The sequence below is a fragment of the Pleurodeles waltl genome, chromosome 1_1, assembly GCF_031143425.1.
Source record: "Pleurodeles waltl isolate 20211129_DDA chromosome 1_1, aPleWal1.hap1.20221129, whole genome shotgun sequence".
NCBI lineage: Eukaryota > Metazoa > Chordata > Amphibia > Caudata > Salamandridae > Pleurodeles > Pleurodeles waltl.
Window position 1 is genome coordinate 647,424,424 of NC_090436.1, and position 15,002 is coordinate 647,439,425.

Sequence of the window (15,002 nt, forward strand, 5' to 3'; positions counted from 1 at the left end):
CTGGCAAAGGGGAAAGACCTTTGCCTACTACTAAGGTGGATAGTGTGGGGAAAAGCTGGTGCACCTTGCAGGTGATTGGCACATATGCATACTTATAGCAATTTAACAGATGAACCATGTACTGTAGGTCAGGGACCCCACCACTATTCAATGGGGGAGAGAGGCTGTGCCACCCCCTCGCCAGTGGATTTTGGTCCCAGGGACCCCATCCTCCAGGGCCCACCACTATTCAATGGGAAGGAGAGCTGATCGCCCCCCGCCCCACAGCCAATTTTGACCCTGGGTAGTTCATCCCCCAGGGCCCACCTCTATTCAGGGGGTGAGGGGTGTAATGGAGCCTGACTCACCTGGACAATTTTTGCTCCAGGCACTCCATTCCCTGGGGCCAGTTCAGGGCCAAGCTGGTGCAGCCTCTATGTGATTTGTATATTTGCATGCTTGTAGCAATTTAACGGGAGAACCATGTACTGCCGGGGAGGAGACCCGCCACTTTTCAATGGGGAGGGGGGCTGCGCAGCCCTACTCCCCAGCCAAATTCAGACACAGGGACCTAATCCCCTGGGGCCCACCTCTATTCAATGAGGAGCAAGGCCTGGTCTGATTTTGACCTTGGGTATCCCATCTCCCAAGGCCCAGCCATGTCACATGGGTGCTCTGTGCACCCAGTGAGCATAATGGGGACCATGGGCGGAGCCTCAAGGCCCCTGCAGTCCCAGCCAGCCTCCCACCTCCTTTAGGAGTTGACATATCTTTTGCACACAGTGAGCTGATAAACAGGCAGTACCCCAACCAAAAAAGCAATTGTTTAATCTCTTTCCTTGTCTGCATGTCTGGAGGCAGGTAAAGAGATGAAACCTCTGCTTACAGCAGGCAAGAGCAGTTTGACAGATCTCGCCCATTGGAAGCAAAGCTCCCGCCAAGTCAGTGCAAGCAGCTATGCCCCAAGAGTGGTCACCCCAGTACATAGCAGGAGCTGGCCGTAGGGGGTCCCCAGAGCCATTATTGGCTCCATTAGGGGGGAAGCATGGCCCACCCCTTCAAACTTTAATTTAGCCCCATGAAGGTGGTGGTCCCTGGGGGTCCACAACGGTCCCCCTTCATTATTTTATTTCAGCTCCGGGGACGTGGCAGTCCCCAGGCCCCCGGGGGACCTCTCAGCATTAATTTAATGTTAAGCCCCAGAGAGGTAGCAGTCCCTGGGTCTGCGTAGGCCACGCCACAGTAATTGATTGTTTAGCCTTGGGTAGGTGGCGGTTCCCTGGGCTGCTGGGAGACTATGCGGGCCATGCAGGCCCCCCTGCATTCATTGCTTGTTTAGCCCCTTGGAGGTGGCGGTCCCAGGGGCTGTGCAGGCTCAGTAGGAACACCCACATACATATATTAAGGAGCCCCGGGGAGGTGGCCATCCCTGTGGCTACATTAAGCCCTCTTTTACACCCCCAAATACCTACAGGACCTAGCCCACCTAGGAGCTTTTCTCAGAACAAGCGTTGGAGTCCGCACTTCTTTCTTTTTTTTAGTTTCCACTGGAGTGTGGATCTGCCATGATTTTCAGCTAAAATCTTTTTAAAAATAGTTTTTGCCCTTGGGGGGACCCTCTGGGACCCTAGCACCAGAGCTAAGTGGTCAGGGTGTCCCTATCCGGGCCCCTTTTTTTATTTCTATATTTTTTCAGTGACTCCGCTAAAACTGATTTCCAAGATGGCTGCCAACACATCCTTGTTGAAATGATGGCAGTCAATCAGATCTCAGCAGGAGATTGTGAGGAGTCTCGAGGACCTCTCAGTCTGGTGAAGGATGGCTGAAACCAAGCTCCCAGGACAGCCCCTCACAGTGTGGTCAGCTAAATGCTGGTATCCTTTACCCAGATGAAGCACTTCTAGAAGAACACCATAGACAATCTAGATGCCAGGAGGTCACAAAATGGTGGTATGACCGGAGGGCATTTTGGTTGATTTTCAGCTTTGCCAAAAAGTGTGGATGGTGGAACCTGTGAAGCCCCAGACCCTGCAAGACCACTGGTCTGGTCCTTATGAGGTAAAATAGAGCAAGAATGAAGTGACCTACTTGCTGGACCTCAAGACTCCCAAGAACCCTTTAAGGGATTTGCAAATCAATCACCTCAAACCGCACTGTGAGTGATTCCAAGGTAACCATACTTCTAGTCACTGGTGATGAAGTGGAGGATGATAGTTACCTTTCACAAACAGAGAGATGAGAGGTCAATGCTCCACACTTCCTCCCAAAATCACAAAAGTAAACACAACAGGTGTGGAGGAAATCAGATAAAGCTGTCAACCACAACCACTTTGGTTGTGATCCTGCCGGTATCATCTAGAGTTTTATTGAAGACCGTAAGGTTGGGTCCTGTATTGGGGATTTCTCCTTATAGAACATTAAAATTATGTTTTAACCTTACCAACAGACACCATTATTAAAGGTGAATTAACACTGGTTGTCTGTTAGATATTTTTAAATACAACTGGATCCCTATTTGATCCAGAATTACTTTATCTAAAAACTCCCTCTGGGTGTATTCCACCACAAGGTTGAGCCGCCCTGGTGGCATTGTCCTACGAGGGTGGGCACAGGTGGCTCATGATGAAGCATGACACTATTATGTGAGTGAGACCACCTGTTTCATACAGAGGAATCCCTAATATAGGTCCCAACTTTACCGTCTTCAATAAGCTCTAGATGATACTGGCAGGATCACACCCACAGTGGTTGAGGAGAATAGTTAAACTCTTGAAGAACTCACTTTCTTCCAGAGAGTAGGATGGGTCATTGAAGGGTGTAATCCTCTCCCTACCATGACCCTAGGTCAACATAGAGACTGCTGCCATTTATTGGGGCAGTTCACCTCACTCTTGTCCCTTAGTCCAATACTTACTACATGGTGCACCCATAATAATGATACCCGGCGCAGCATGCCTGTGAAGAGTAAAATCTACAGGCTGTTTGACAAGGTGAGAGCCAGCTTAAAGGAGGAAGTCTCTAAAATGCTGGAGTTTGTAGTCATTGAGCCCTCAAACAGTCCTTGGTCCAGCCCAGTGGTGTAGGGCCCAAGGCTGCTTTTCCAGGTACCACCCCAGAGCTTTTCTTCTGCATAGATTACCAGGTGCTCAATTCAGTCACCAAGACTGAAGGACACCCCAAGCCCTGAGCTGATGAGATCATAGATCCATTGGGAGCTGTCAAGTTCCTCAGCATCTTTGGCTTAATGCCTGGTTACTGGCAGATTGCCTTCACTGAGGGAGCCAAGGAGAGGTCTGCAGAAGAACACTTCTAGTTCTGGGTAAGGTTCTTTGGAGTAAAGAACACCCCTGGCACCTTCCAGAGGTTGGTCAACCATGCCCTGGCTAGATTAGAGAACTTCTGAGCTGCCTATCTTGACAACATTCAGTCTTCAGTTCTTGCTAAGAGGACCACCTGTGCTACCTTTGTTGGCTTTGCAGAGTACAGGCCTGACTATCAAGGCCAGTAAGTGCCAGATAGGGCAGGGTTTGGTGATCTACGAGTATCACCAAATGGGAGGAGGCAAGGTGCAGACCCAAGATCCAAACCATTCTGGCTTGGGAACATCTCTAAGACCCAGAGAGAAGTGGGAGCCCTCTTAGACCATACTGGTTATTACTGGAGATTTGTTAAGAGGCTTGGCACCATTATTGTCCCCTTGACTGAGCTGACTTCTAAGAAGCAGCCCAGAAGGGTGATCTGCACAGAGATGTGTTAGAATACTCAACACCCTGTAGGAGGCCATGCACAGCCATTCTCAAGGCCTCTGACTTCTCAAAATAAATCATTGAACAGGCAGACTCCTTAGAGCATGGCATAGGGGCCATGCTCTCCCAGCTGATGTAGAAAGGGTCTAGATCAACCTGTAGCCTTCAAGAGAAGGAGGTTACTTCCCTGGCAGCAGAGGTAGAGTGTAATATAAAAGGAGTCATTGCATTAGTCTGGGCACTGAAGAAGCTAAGATCATACCTGTTTGGTGCTCACTTCTGGGTACAGACAGACCAGAGACCCATCAGATAGCTAATGCGCATGAGGGATGAAAATTCCAACATCTCCCTACCTGGAATGGGCTTTATGGTGGAGCACCATCGTGGAACTGACCACACCAATGCTTATGGTCTCCCAGGTTTTGCTCCCTTACTGAAGAGAACTCACAAGGAGTTGGGTAGTTTTTATCACTTGCAGCTGGGAGGATATGTGTTAGAATTGGATTAACCTCAATTGACATATTTAATTTACTTGTAAGTCCCTAGTAAAGTTTTACTACTTGTGCCCAGGGCCTGTAAGTTAACTGCTGCTGGTAGGCCTGCAGTATTGATTGCACCACATACTTAAGTAGCACTTTAAACATGTCTCAGGTCTGCCATTGCAGCCTGTGTGCACAGTTTTAAACTGCCATTCCGACCTGTCAAAATAAACATTTTGTCATTCCCAAACCTTCCTTTTTTTAATACATATACGTTGCCCACAAGAGATGTGATGGACAGCCCAGAGGTCAGGGTACAATGTAGTTAAAATTTTACATATCACGGTAATTAAAAACTCTTCTATTTATTTTTTATTAGTACAACTCCTACCTCTCCCATAGGATTACATTGAAGTTACCTTAGTGCTTTTAATAAGCTGTACCATGCATGACTTTGAGTTTCTTTTGTAAGTAGTGTGATGAACCAGTTTGAAACTTGGGTGTTAAAATATACTCACCTACAGAAAGGGGTATCGGTGTGAACTATGGGCTCGTACTATCTAAAATTTAAGAAAACACAATGAATTTGAGAGAGATTCTGCTGTCTATTGTTGTAAGAGTTGTGATTATAAAAATTATACTCCTGTCCAAATGAACATATCTTTGTGCTAACATACCTGTCATACTTTCTATTTCCTTTTAACATCACTTCACACAAATCTATTGAACTGCGTCTGGGTGGGTAAACAACTGTGGCTGGGTTGGAATGGATTGGCCCTTACAAAAGAGGCAAAGTATTCATTTTGCTGGTACCCTTCTGACTCTAGACCTCCACATGTTAAAATAGAGTAACATGTGGCAGCCCCACCCCTCTGATCACTGTTCTGACCAAACTATTTTCGAGACCATGGACACCTTTCAGTGCACAAGCTGGCTATTTTGATAGGATTGGACTGATGCTCCATGATTGGAGGTCACATGACCACCTAAAGCACAGAAACAACTTATACAATGGAATATTACCAAACAGAGAAATATGTATATAGCAGGTAAGTGTATGACTTTAGACCACTTCAAGGAGATCGCTGGTGTTTCACCCAAAGACACCTTTTTATATTTCAGGCCCTGCAGTTTTATGTTAGAGAGATAACCTACCTTGCCTCTGAGCCAGCGGCATACACAGCACTTACTCAGCATTTACACCTCTAAGTGTTATGGTCACCAGGAAATCATGGCCTAATTATATACAGAGGTGGAGGGAGGTAGAGAATTCCCTATTTTAACTGCAAGGACACAGTCGAAGTGGGACATAGGGAGATTGATCCCTGACAAAACGTGGCATTGTTCTCAAACTGAGAATGCATCATTGAACAGCAGACAGAATTATATATTTTATTTTTTTGCATAGAGTGCAATATACTCATTCAGGTATAAATGCAATTGATTTGGATGTAGACCTGTGATGTATTCATTGCAACAATGAACTAGCAGGTTACATACATTTATGATTTTCAGCTTGAGTGTGTTAAACTCACCATTTTATTTTACAGTTGATGAGAAGATTGGACAACTAAACCCTTTGCTTGCAGAAATCTTCCTTACAGTGCTTCACAGGGTGAATAACCCTGAAACAATGACTGCAGCATGTTTGGAAGACTTTCCTATCTTATTTCTATGGCTCTTCTTCTCGTAGTGTGATACGTCCCCAATTTTTGTTTATGTTTTTTTGACAAGAGGCTCAAATGATTGAGCGCTCAGATGGATGTGCAGGTGGGCATATCTGTTCTATAATTTTTGACAGAATATCTAAGGTATTGTTTCTTACACACTGACTGGAAACCTGCTGGAGATTCAACAGTGCTTTGTTACATGATTCAAATTTTTTGTCACAGTAAGATCCTTTGTTTACTGATTTGTTAAATTTAATTAAACAATAGATCAGTTCATATAATTTGGGGTGCTCTTAAAGTGGCTTCTTGGATATTCATTATTAATTAATTTTCAACTAAAAAATGTAAGGCTGAAAAGGAATTCTTAGCTCTTCTCAATAAGATTAAAAGATTGGAGTACAAATTATCCACTACTAAAGATGATAAAACAAATCTAAAAGAACTTATTCAGGCTAAAATAAAATTTCACAGCAATTTCACAGATAAAGCTTGTAGTTATTTATTATCCGTAATGCCCAATAATAAGGGGGCAAACAATAGATCTTGGAACCTCCTTCCAAATTATCTCAAATTTAAAAAAGTAACATGGGGTATCAAACCTATCATTAATACACAGGGTAAACAAGTATTTTAAAATGCAGAGATTCTCAGTAGTTTTGGGCAATATTATACACGTTTATATATATTGACCATTCAGAGGATTTATTAAATAATTATTTTTCAAATTTAAATAAATGTCCATTGCAGCCTCTGAATACCTATCCTTTATTAAAAAAAAAAAAAAAACTCTGACTACAAAAGCTTTCTATAGGGAAGGCGCTTGCCCCCTATGGCTTTACAGTGGAACTTTATTTACAATTTTCTAACCTTTTGATTCCTTAGCTGTTTAAAATACTTGCTATATTGTCCTCTTTGAATGCCTCTCAAGCGTCTTTTAATTAATCTATGATTTGATTCATACCAAAAAATCATGGATCCCAGTTTATGTAAAAATTATAGGCCTATATCTCTAATGAGTATGTATTGTAAGAAACAGGCAAAGACCCTTGCCATGAGACTAGAAACATATATACCTGATTTTATCAGTTTAGAACACACTGGCTTTGTTAAATGACATAATACATCAGATAACACTTGCACCTTTCTCATCATTATTATTGAATCATCTAAATTGCAACATTATTTGGTAGCAATATCTTTGGATGCTGAAAAAGCAGTTGTTAGAGTTAATTGACAATTTCTTAAGAGGGCTTTACAATGGCATTGATTAGGACCTAAATGTACAGATCGAATATTTTTGCAGTTCTCTACTGCTAAGACCTCAATATATAAAAGGTGATAAATCAGCACATTTTCCAATGTGTGGGAAAACAGGGCTGATTGCAGAGGCCCCCTGACTTTTCGCCCCCATGTTTCACTTTTTGCTGGTGTTTTTCTGACTCTGATGGTGCCCTGGGTACTGCTAACCAGACCTGGGGCCTTTGCTCTGCATAAAATGAGAATACAAATTAGGCTAATTAAAGATGGCTAAGTCAACCTACCTATAAGTCCCTAGTATACGGTAGGGCATGTAGGTTTAGGGACCCCAGCATAGGTGGTGCCCCAACAGTAGCACTGCTGAGGTTCCCAGTGTCATTTTAAAGGCAGGCCTGCCTTGCTGGCTGCTTTTAAATTAAATTTACATGCAAATTCGACTTTGGGATTAAAAGTAGTTCCAAAGTCTTAAACTACCTTATTTTTACATATACGTCACCCCTAAGGTGCCATGTAACTATAAGCAGGGACCTTATGAAAATAGTTTTATAAGCCTTGGTGAGGTAAGGCAGCCAAATTGGTTTTTCCCTCATTGTAGTAAATGGCCTCCATAGGCTAGTGTGGGGGGACTTTATTTTAATTTTAAAAGTCCCCTTAAATAGAAGATACCTCAAGTTTGGTATCAAATTAACGGTCATAATAAATCCCACAACTTCCGGTTGTGGAATTTAATATACCTTGTTCAGGTAAACGTTTTAAACTTTACCTGAAAAGTTGCCAACTTCAGCCCTGCAGTGTTTTTGCTGCTTTGCTCTGATTGGCCAGCCTCTGGCAGCCTGGCCCGGCTGCATTGATGAGGTGTGAAGTAGCCTGGCTCAACACAAAGAGATGTGCCTGATGGAGAGGCAGGAAGGACATTTGGAGCAACCCCCTCACATCCTGCAAACACAGACAATTAGGTGCCCCCCCCTGATTAGATTAGGAGAGGGCAGGAGAAGGGTGTGTTTACGATTTTTAGCCACATCAGTGGGTGTGTTCAGCCAGATGTAACCTCCAAAAATCACTTTCAGCCATGCTGGGTTTTTGGGATTGATTGTTGCCACACTTCCCGGGAAGTGGTCGTCACAGGGGGAAGGACCCTGTACCTGATTGGAGAACCAGGACCTCCCTGTTTTTCACCTAGGAGCAAGGATAAAACTGGCAGACCTGCACCCACACCTCAGATCCCTACCAGATCCAACAAGGAAGAACTACAGAAAAATAAGGACTGCCCTGCTGGACCCCTGACCTGCACCTGGACACTGCACTTCAGAAGACTGCATTAGCTGCATACTTGGGCTCCACCACAAGAACGACTTTGCCTGAATTCAACTTGTCCAAGGAGGGACTCCCTGTTTGCTACAGGTGAAAACTTGCTAACCAGAGTCCCATGCACCAACTCCTGAAGAAACCAACCAGCTGACCACTGTCTAGTGGCCAAAAAGGAGTTTGCACCAGGTGCATGCTGGGAGTTGTAGTCTACACCCACAAGGAGCATATCAGAGCTTCTGGAACCTTGTGGTGAGCTCTGGACCTCAAAAGAACCTCAAAGGAACATCTGGAAGAAAATCCAGAAGTTTGGAGAACGTTTGGATAAAAGCTCCATAAATGGACTGACCCGTCACGGCAACTCTAGCCGGCTTGCCTCAACCGTGACCCTGCCTGACTTGCAGGTTCGTCCTGGTGAAGAAAATCTCAGAAAAAGTCTGAAGGTAAACTTTTGACCGAGGCCACCCGCAAGCTGTAGCCGAGCAGGGGCCTCAAACTTTGCCCCGTTCGAGGTGCAACCAGATGACCAAATTGGCGCTATTCTTTTTTAAGCGCTAAAAAGCATTGATTATTTAAAAACTCATATCTCCGGTTCCCCTTATCCGATTTTAATTGTTTTGGTGTCATTTTAGAGATAAAAATATAATCTATTTCTATAAATTGTGTTGGATTTTTATTGTATTTTGTGTTTTACTTATTTACTGTTTTGTGATTTTTAAATGCTTTACACATATGTCTCCTAAGTTAAGGCTTGTCGCTCGTTGTCAAGCTACCAAGGGTTGAGCTGGGTTTAATTTATTGAGACCTAAGTGTAGATACTTACCTGCCCTTACCAATAACCCATTTTCCAACACAATGTATCAAGGTACTTGACAAGGTTGCCCTTTCTCCCCTATTTCGTTGTTGTTATTGCTAAAACCATTTTGATTGAACTTAAAACTTCCCCCAATTTCACTGGCTTTACCATTAAAGATCACCAAATGAAACATACTGCTTATGCTGATGACATCATACTGTTTATATCCTCCCCTGAATCTTCCCTCCCCATTTTGTAAATCAAAATAATATTGCTCTCATGTTTCTGAATATAAACTTAACATGTTTAAATCAGAGGTGTTACCTCTTAACAAATGTTGGTACTCATTACAAGGCTGTCGGTCATAAGACCACAAGCCATGCAGTGGCTATCTTACCACCTCGAACCTGGCAGTAAAGACCACCACATCACAAATTGTGGGGTTTGGCAGAAGCCAAACCTCTACAATACCGCCTGGCCTGCCGGTGCGGTCGCACCGACATGACCGGCTGTGAGCACCTCCAACCAGGCGGCAGGCTTCAGCCTGCCAGCCGGTTTAAAAGGCTGCAGACCACCAGGCTTTCCATGGCGGTCACCCTGCCACAAAAACCCCAGCAGTCATGCACCTGGTGACAGGAATCCCCATTCCTGTCGCCGGCACACGCACCCCCACATGCCCACACACATGCAGACCCCACCCGTCCACACACTTACAAACACCCCCACCCCTTCTTGCATGCATACATTCACATATACACCTCTCGGCATACACATACATCCACACAGACACCACCACTAACTCACAAACATGCAGTCACACAACCCCACTCTCTCACAAACATGCAGACACACAAACCCACTCGCTCGCACACATGCAATCAGAAACCTCATACACGCGCACATAGATGTACACAAACATATACATTCAATCGCATACATGCACGTGTTCACCACTTCCATCCCCCTCCACATACACGCATCCACACACACAGCCACTCCATCACCCCCACTTTTGGACAATCACTTACTTTCTCCGTCAAGGAGGTTGTCCAGGAAGGGAAGGGACCTGGCGACTTTGCAACGCCAGCACCACCACACCAGCAGGACTCCGCCAAGCCATATTATGGCTTGCAATACGGTGGGCGAAGTCTTGTTGTTGTGGCAGTCCTGGTGATGCAACCACCTCTTCAGGAGTCAGACTTCCACCCACATGTAGGCAGAGGTCCTCCAAAATCCATAACATGACACTGCATGGGTGCAGTCATTTGCCACAAGCTTTTATAAAAAAAATGTGCAATGGAATGTAATTGCCATTCCTCCTGATAACGCGTCCTTCTATGTTAATTTATACACATTAGGACTCGATTTAGGCCGATGAATCTTTTGACCCAGTGGTGAGACACCGTAAGACGAGGTAACTGATCAATATGTCAAGCAATATATCAATAATATCATCAACATATATCACCACAATATATTTCAGTTTAGACATTGGTTAAAACTGTCGGCGCAACCATGACCTTTCAGTCATGAATAACCACACCTTTATTGAAGTTTTGTGAATTTTATTCCCTATTGATTACAATCTAATAGCAAATGTATTAATCTCAAAACCAAAAAGCAAAAGAGCATAGTCACGATATGGCAATTATGATAAGATTTTGACAATGCAAAGATCACAACCATTAAGACACTAACATAGGAGATACATAGATCTGAATGCATAGAACATCATATAAAGCCAGTTCAGCACAGTACAGAGTCAGTCACGTCTGTTGCGTCAGTCAAGGTGAATGTCTAATCTAACCACTGATTAGCATCAGCATGTTGGGCTTCATGCAAAACAATTTAGAACACTAATTTGAAAAATATCTAACTATGGTCTCTATCCAAAAATACAGCAGTTGGTACCTAGAAAGGAAAAGCAAATAGACAAATTACAAGAGCAACTGTCATAATTACCCTCCTCGGAATGAGTCAGCATACAGGATCAGACTTCGTCTTCAGGACATCAGTTGGATCGTCGTCAGTCTATCTAGTCTAAGGGCAGGGGCACTTCCCTCCTAAGGAGGAAAAGTGTAATGGGGCAAGCTAAATGGTGAAGATGGTTTTATTAAGTCTCTAGTCAGCAGACAGAGTGACAGAGTTTCTGGATGCAATCAATATCATTCCCTACCTAGATCTCTCGAGTCTCCTGTGTCATGAGTTTTTATCCCTTTTTCGTGATACCTTCCCCCAAAATTCTATTGGATAGTCGTTACACCCCGCTATCTTTAACCTATCAAATTATACATTAAGTAATGCACTTGTCATTTCATTATAATTCGTAACATTTGATTGGTCTTCATAATTGATGTTTTCCGTAGGTGGCACATCCGGGGTTACTTCATTTTCTGGCACCTTCTTCGGTTCAAAAGTTCTCTTTTCCATGGTTGAATGTCCTTGGATGTTTCAGTAAATGTGGCAAAAATGTATAAAACTTATACTAAAGCAGCTAGCATGCGAGTGAGAAAATTTCTCACTTGCAACATAAAACAAAGAAAGAACACATGCTGGGTCATGGCCTTTTGCGAGTCAGCACACTGGAGAAACAGAAAAATATGCTTTAATATGAGAGCTACACAGCTAATTCTTCGACTCACGCTAACTTAAGGCTTATGGGTTCTAATACAAATGCAATCTTCGTACGTGTTAACATATTCAATTAATCATAATACAAGCAATCATTTCTTATAGTTGATATTAGTATATGCATACGATAATTCTCCACGTTTAAAATACGTTTCAATGAATATTTTATTAATGCAGCATTGTTAAGTATAAGCAATTCACATCTAATGTATGTAATATTTAAACTACGCTCTCTCAGTCCCTCCTCTGATGACGCTCGTCATCACACAAATCTTTCTTTGATCTAATTTTTCACTTTGCGCATAATACGCATTTCAACATCTTTCCCTTTATGAGAGCTTTCCCATATCTCATTGAACATTTTCTCTCTTTCACTTTCTTCATTTCTTCTGTCTCTTTTGGTCCAATTTCTTTTTACTTTGTCATTGATTTTACATGCCCCCCACAATCCTAATAAACAAACCAAAACAATTAACAGACCCATCAAAACTTTTGCAAGTACCCCATTCCAAATGTTAGTAAACCAGCTTCCAACTCGGGCAATTCCCTTTCCAAATTTCTCCCAAACTCCAAGTTCCTTCAGATCCTTCAAGTCTGTACTATCTCTAGTAAGGTTAGTAAGCATGCTTCTAATTTTCTTACTGTTATCTGGAATAAATGAGCAACAATGACGCTCATTAAGCATTTTGCAGACACCTCCACTCTTTGCTAAAAGAATGTCTAAAGCAAGACGATTTTGAAGAGTCATAGCTCTTTCTGCAGCAAGTTCAGTATCCATCAGGAGTATAGCCCCTGTAAAATTTGTCAGCATGTTATCCACAATAGTAGACAACTTTTGAATTTTCATAGAATTCAAGATAACCCCTACTGATGGGATTATAGCTCCAAATATATCACCAATGACAGCCGCCACTGATTCTCGTTTTTGTCTAGAATGTTGCAATTCAGATGTTTTAGGTATTTGTTTTAAGTCATTAATCTGGTATATCTTTGGGAATACTATTCCCAAATAACATGTCCCATACCATCCCTTAGGGAGACGGTAATAAGCATTTAGCCCACAGATGTAATAGATTCCAGGGATCGCTGGATCTTGTCCATTCAGCATAAAGGTCCATTCACTCTGAAACAAAAACACATGCCTACACTCACTCGTACCCACAAACAAATTATCTTGATCAGATTTTGGTCTATATACACAGAGCCTACCTACGTGTAATGCATCTATAGCTAGTTTGCCTTGTGTTTTGATTGCAGTATAAGCATAATCATTTGCATATGTACGTTTCTCTAATCCTTTTTCTAATCTTTCTTTCAGTGCTTTGCGTCTATCATCTGTGTGATCTAAAAAGCTTTTTTCTACAGGTGACAATAAGCAATTCAAATTATTGCGATGTGCATAAGCAGTCCCAAATATAAGTGTTGGCTCAAAGAATCCTTTAACTATTTTTATATTATGCTCTTTAGCTAATTTATTCAAAATTTCAATCACAGGCACAAAAGAAAACACAACATCCAAGTTCGAATAAAAGTATTGCACATGCTCTTGATTATAGAATCTTGTTAGTAGCAAGCTGCAACTAATTCCATAAGTGAGAGGGAGGCTATGATAGGTAACTCCCTCCTGTACAGACAAAGCAATTTTAGTACATACATAACAATCTTTCGCATCCATGGTTTCCACGTATTCGTTTAGTAAGCAATAGAACACATTAGTAGAAAGTTCCCCTTTTGCATTAGTACCCTCATGCATATATCTTGCATCTTGCTCAAATCTCTCCCATGGTGTTAGTTTAGTAGTAGTTTCAGGTTTTGAACTTTGCGTTAATAGTTTCTTTCTCTCTCCACGGCATTCCCACAATCACTCCTACAATTATCACTGCGCACACAACACCTATTATAAGACCTAACCAACCACACACCTTACTTCCTTTGCTACTATTTCTATTATAAGCCATGTTTGTATAGAATCAGAATAGCAGATCAACAATCAACTTGAGAATAAACCTTTGCGGATTTTTACAGCGTCTTCACTCTCTCGAGGACCCTTTTGTCAATTCAGGTTAGCAGCTTGTCATAATCAGGTTTCTTAAAGAGTCAAATTCAGTTTTAGTGTCACTTCCGGTAGTTTCTAAAGTCTCTTTCTTTTCAGTTTTTTTTTTTTTTTCTGAATTACATTTTTAGCCAGGTTTTCCTTTGAATTCCTTTTTCAGGTACCGTAGTATTGACCTGGTACTTCTCGATCAAAATAGAATGCTAGGAATTCTTGTTGCCATTCAGATGTTGTGGCATACGCCCATTCAGGACCTGTATATCTTCTGTTCGCGATTCTTTTTCTCTTTAATCTTCGTTCACCTTGTTGTTCTCCTTCACTCAGATCATCTGCTTGTGAGGTATCACTCTCTTCTATTATGGTGTCATTCGATACCTCTCTCATTTTAGGATGCAATTTGTCTGGCCAATTATCACCTCTATGTGTTTTCTCTCGACGTTTCCCTTCAGGACATTGGACAGTACCCTCCTCTTGTGATATGGTGTTTTCTCTTGATGGACCTGCAACTGGTTCGGGAGACTCTGACACGTTTTGATTTGTATCTACAGTTTCTCCTTCTCTTTCTTCTTCTGGTTCTATGTTGGGTTCAGATTCTAACCCGTATTCGTCTACTTCTGGGAGAACCTCTCCTTGGCTTAGTTCTCCTGCTGCCTCTACTGAGATAGGCACTCTGTCACCTCTCTCGAACTCATTGATAGCTTGAGGGACAAGGCTGTTCTCAGTGGGCTCTCCGGTAGTCTCAGTTCCTTCTTGATTGTTTTCTGACTCTGAGACTTCTCTTCCTGAAGTTGCTGTACCGGAAACTTCAAGTTCCTCTTCAACAGGACACGTTACCTTTTTCGTGTGACTGGCATGTATCCAATTGGGAACCCCGGCACATTTCACAGCAGTGGTGGTTGTCAATATTACTTGATACGGTCCTTTCCAACGTGGTTCTAAACACGATTTTCTCACGTGCTTCTTGACAACCACCCAATCACCGGCTTGTAGAGAGTCACCTGGATCGCCAATCGGTGGCAACGTGTTAGCTTCCACCTGGTGAGAAAAAGAGCAAATCACGTCAGCCAAACCTTTGCAGTAATCCAA